Genomic DNA, 6,009 nt, shown 5'->3' on the forward strand with positions numbered 1-6,009 from the left:
CTCAGTTTCACGCTGATACAAAAATACCGGTAACTACAGTGGTGATAATTGTTTTATTTTGTCACTCTTAAGATGATCTATTTATTGATAACGTAGCTTTTACGTTTAATTAAAAAAAAACCGGTCAACCGCGAGTCGGATTCCGATGATCTTTTTTTATATGAAAGGATACAACTTCACTTTGATTTGATATTGATTTCAGACTGAATACATCCACGCAATATTGAGATGAACGATTTTGACAGACGAACCGACGGACAACAAACTGATACGAAACCCTAAAACTTTACAACTATTAAAAAGTAAAACAACTTTACAACTATAAAAAAAATATAATTAATATATTTATTTCATAGTTATAAAGTTGTTTTTACTATTCATAATAGATAGTGTTGCTACATAGTTGTATTTTTTACTGCTACATAGTTGTATTTTTTACCGGAAACATTGTAAAACGATGTAAGAAACCGTACTTTTTGTGGTCTAAGGTAATGAAAGGGCTGAGTGATCTGTAAGGTTACAAGATAATAATAATAATGTTTACTGACGACATTTAGCAAATTTGCTTTGAAATTTTGAATTCCTTTTCAAGAGTATGGGCACATATAGGTACCTGTCGCCATTTACTTAGCTGTAAAATTACTTGTCTCTCGAACATTACAGGATGAGGCTACCAATCTTTGTATATAGTTTCAGTAGGTAAATCAATAGAAACTGATGATATATCCTTCAATTTAGTTAAATGAACTGTTTTATGACAGAACTTAACGCTACACATTGTATAATCAGACCAACATACATTTTAAATATAAATATTTCCTGAATAACTTTTAAATACACATCCACACTTGAATACTTAGAAACTTCCTAATTACACTACAAGAACACGTTCAGTTTTAACTTAAAAATCATTTTGTAAAGTAATTTAACTATGCGACAATAGAATATACAAAGAAAGCTAAAAATATATCTTCAGTAGGTATTTAGTAGGTCTTAATCGTAATTCGATTTGCAACACATAGGTCCTTAATCGAATTGTGAATGTCGCAAATATTCAACAACAGTAAGCGATCGAAATAAATATTTAATATTGTGTAATATAAGTAATTTTAAAAACAAAATTTTATTAATTTAAAGTTTAAAATGACATAAGAACACATTTAAATACCAACCATATATTTTATATACAGTTACTTTGACCGAATGAAAATTATAATAAAGTTTTCTTTACCCGCGGTTTGCTGTGCGGTCACCCGAGCCAAGGTTACGAAAATATACAAATATTAGCAATGCTGATCGGGAGTTTTTGTGTGATGTTTTAAACATGGCTCGAGTGAGGCCCCAGTGTGCCGTCAACCTCACCAATCTAAATATATTATATTGCAAACAAGAATTTGATTGGAAGGAAAGTGGATAGCAGAGTGATGGTTTACTACATTCTCTCCACCATTCTCTGAAATATATAAAAATTCCATTGAAATCCGTAAGCTTTGAAGAGGATTTCGTCTAAAAAATTCGTCACACAACACGGTAGGCAGAGGGAACTTAGTGTTAACTGTTAAGACACTCCGTTCCCCATTTTTCACCGTATTCTAAAGGCATTACGTGTTGAGTGGGGGAATTCAACGTCGCGCATTGTCTTGACACCAGAGCTGAGAAAATGGAAATATCAAATATATAATTTCCTCGAGTGGGAATAATTAAGTAATAATTATCCTCTCAATTTCATTATTATCTTTATAATTTTTCATAATATTAAACAATATGTCCTATATTTCTAAACTAAACATAACTACGTATTTACAATTAAAATTTAATTACATTATACTACAGCGAATAATACCTACGCGTATACATACTGCAAAATCCAATAATAAATATTTAATAATTAATTCTACAAATCTATAATTACCTTGTTTATGCTTTATTATAAATCGAGTGTGCGATAATGGAATATGGTTGATGCATATTTTATTTAATCAGCCGTAAATTGGGTCACGCTGGTTGTGGTTAACCAGCCTACCTACCTACAGCTGGATATAAACAATAAACTGCGTATTTAATTGTTATTGGGTGGCTTTTAATATTTACTTGATAGCGATTACTGATAAGACGGATATTTAAGGCATTTACACATTGATAATTATATTGTTAGACCTAAATTGTTTAGTACATATTTTTTTAGCTTCATGTTGTATCCCGCATATGGCGGGGGAGACAGACACTTGATTCTTTAATAAACTTGGTTCCTCACTCAGTGGCGTAGCTAGAGTATTTACTGCCCGGTGCGGCTTAGGGGACTTGATGCCCTTTAAAATGGTCTAAGATCTAAAAAAAAACAAAGTGATCATTGACTTTGATGCCCCTTTCCTTTTGATGCCCGGTGCGGCTTAGGGGACTTGATGCCCTTTAAAATGGTCTAAGGTCTAAAAAAAACAAAGTGATCGTCGACTTTGATGCCCCTTTCCTTTTGATGCCCGGTGCGACCGCACCGCTCTCACCCCCCTAGCTACGCCACTGTCCTCACTCCCTTGTATGTTGAGTGGCGGAACTCAGCGCCGCACTTTGGCTCATTACCAAAGCGTAACTGACGTAAATAACTCATTCCTACCAGTAGGATTTGAACCCACCATTGTCGCGCTGACAATTAGGTGATGTGCTGTGTTGGTCTTTAGTGTCTACATAATATTTTTAGTCACATAGTAGGTATATTATACACATATTTAAAAAATAAAACATAAAAAAACCATATAAAGTGTGCAAAAACCTTATGTCTACAGATACCGATAACAGATTATTAAACGCTTAGATCAGGTTACCCTGAAGTCATATGTTCCCGTTAACCTTCATGAATAACAGAGATTTGTAAACAACCGCTTATAGAATCAAAAATTTATATTATTTTTGATTTTATTATAGATATTTTTCACCTGCAAATCTTCCACGAGGCCTACGGTCAAGGACAAGATGATCCGAAATTTAGATGGCCAAAGCGATTCCCCTGTAGTGAAATTTAAATATAATACCGGGTTCAATGACACTCCTTATCGATACGACGACCACGAGTAAAGCAGGCTTGCGTTGTATATTTTTAAGGTTTTTTCTGAAATTTATTTGCATATCTCTATTGTTTTTCAAATATTTGAAAACACATGTCGAGGTCTTATTTTGCTTGTAATCGTATGATCTTAATGAATTCAATGATTTTTAAATGTGTTTCTTTTGTCGTGTACAGAATCGTGACATACAAGTCATAAATATCCTATAAAGATTATGTAGGAAAAGAATTTACAGAAATATACTTTTAAGTACTAGCCTAACTATTAAAAATAAACTTGTCAACTAAATATAAAATCCGTATTACATATAGCCTACCCTGCGGTATAAAGGTGAAGCTACGAAACACTATGTTGTCAAATCCATCTTTCTCAAGGTCGTTTGGAGATACCAAGCTAATTATAAATACTAAATATCCAGGTCTGCAGGCAGGGGTCCGCAGGTCCCTTGGAGGCTGGTGCACAGGAAAATATGTACTTATAAGTTAACCATCAAAAATAAGAGGATTTATGCTTCGTTTTTGCACCATGTCCATAACGTATCAAATTCGCCATATAATCAAAACTTATTATATCCCTATTTTACGTGGACCTAAAATTGCGAAATAAAGAAAATTGTCCGAAAATTAGACATTATTTATAGGCAAGTATATCGCAGAAATTAATTATCTATATTTTTTTTATTACCAACTTATATTCGTATTTTATTTCATACAGAATTTGTGTATAGTTTGTAAATTTTTATGAGAACTTGTTTTTCCGTAATACCATGTTTGTAGGGCGCAAACGTGGACATTGTTAGGGAACCCTCAGAGTCCATAGAACCTAGCGACAGCACACTATTGTCATAGTTACATATAAAAAATATTTTCGCAATATTTAGAATTTAGGCTAGTATCATAAAAATATTTAACGCTAACGTTCATTTTATGTGAACAAAGTTCGTCAAGTACAAGTGTATTATTTAAAACGCGCGGAGCGCGTAGCCAAGTGTTTTTACAAACAAAACTGGCGAGCAGCACCGTGTGTTATTTTACACGAACCATTTGAAGTCACTTTTTACCTATTCGTAACTCAAAAACTATTCCATCTAAAGCTGTCATATTTGGCTCAAATATTTAGACCCCCTACCAGTATACGTGCATTAAATTTCATAAACACAGCTCAAACAGTTATTTAGATAATGACGTCCAAAAATCGTAAATTTTTAGGGGGGTGACTGACCTATAGACCTTAATGTTAACCAAGTTCCAGATGACCTAGAATGGTGAAATTTAGCATCCGGTTAAGTAATTGGGTGTATATCAAGGGAAAAATCCGAAACTAGTATTTTTTAAATATTTTCTTATAATTTTTCAATAAATAGATTCAATTAGGAACATTTACTTATAGTGCCTGTAAAGAAATCATAGCAATCAAAGTTCATGATAATTGATTTTTAGGCTTAGCGCCTGACAAAAAAATAAGAGCAATGTATTATTTATATATATGTTGCTTTAATTTATGTCACGCATTAGTAAATATTTTATTTGTTATGGAGACTAACTTCACTATTACTTACGTAAGCCATCTAAAACAACACGATGCTTTCAAGTATATTTTATAATATAAGATAAGATATGTCTCCATTTGTAGCTGAAGATGCCTCTAATTTATGTCCTGACAAAGCCTGCCATCATGTGGACTTCAAGGGCTTTACGTACAAATATAAAAATATAATAAATGGATTAACATCCTTCATTATTATTTATTATAATTTAAACATATGTTTTAGTACTTATTATACTAAGAGTATTTGCATAGTCGATTAACGTATTTGATATTAAATTATTATTACAATATTTAAGTACTAAGTCCTATATAAGATCCTATAAGGGTTCTGTTTTATTGCTTTCGAGGTACAGAACCCTAAAACAGAAAAAATACACTAAAAAATAAATATAAAAAAAATAATTATATTGATAGAAATATATATAAAATTTAAGAATAATATACTATCTGTAAGGTCAGTCGTGGCACAGGGGCACAAAGTGTGACTGTTAAACCGACTGGTAGTGAGTTCGATTCCCACTCGAGGAAATGAAATATTAATTTAAACTTATATTTCCATTTCTTCGCTCTGGTGTCGAGGCAAGGCGCGGCGGAGAGTTCCGTGACTCAACACGCAATGCCTCCAGAATTCGATGGAAAGTGGGGTTACTGAGTGTATTAACACTAGGTTTCCTCTGTCTACTCTGCTGTGTGCGGGATACAGCGTGAAGCTGATTTTATTTTTAATTTGATATATTGTCAGCCTACCAGCTATCTTAACAGAAGTAATTGTAAAGTAATTATTAACAGTAAAAATTTAAGTAATTGTTATTAAAAAAATAAGAGAAAAAAAGAGAAAATTAAAAATTACTTAAACAAAATAATAAAAAATAAATAAATCCGCTTTACGATGTATCCCACACATAGCGGGGTAGACAGTGGGAACCTAGTGTTAAGACACTCAGTTCCCCTCTTTCCATCGAACTCTGGAGGCATTGCGTGTTGAGTTATTCCAACAAAATAATGAAATTAGAAAAAAATAATAATTAATATATCAGATTTCTAAACGCAGCATACATTCATTATTTTCTAATCTGACAACTGTCATTTAATCAACAAAATAAAAACTATAGTCGAGATTTATAGATAAATATAATCTATTTTCATATATAATTAAATATCGTCTTAAGAGTAATAAAACATAATATTATTGACCATAATAAAAAAGTAAATACCTAATTATATTAGATATATTTTATTGTACGAAGGCGCTCATATTTTAATGGTTTTTTTGGCCTGGGTTTCATGATTTTACTGGTTTTAGGAACACTTGTGGAAACGGCAGAGAACGAAGTCGACCTTGGGATCATATCAATTCAGATTTGTACCGTCAGCACTTAATAAACTTATTGTTTATATTTTT

This window comes from Heliconius melpomene, chromosome 13, assembly GCF_056956725.1.
Source record: "Heliconius melpomene rosina isolate 202511_hmr_F chromosome 13, ASM5695672v1, whole genome shotgun sequence".
Lineage (NCBI taxonomy): Eukaryota > Metazoa > Arthropoda > Insecta > Lepidoptera > Nymphalidae > Heliconius > Heliconius melpomene.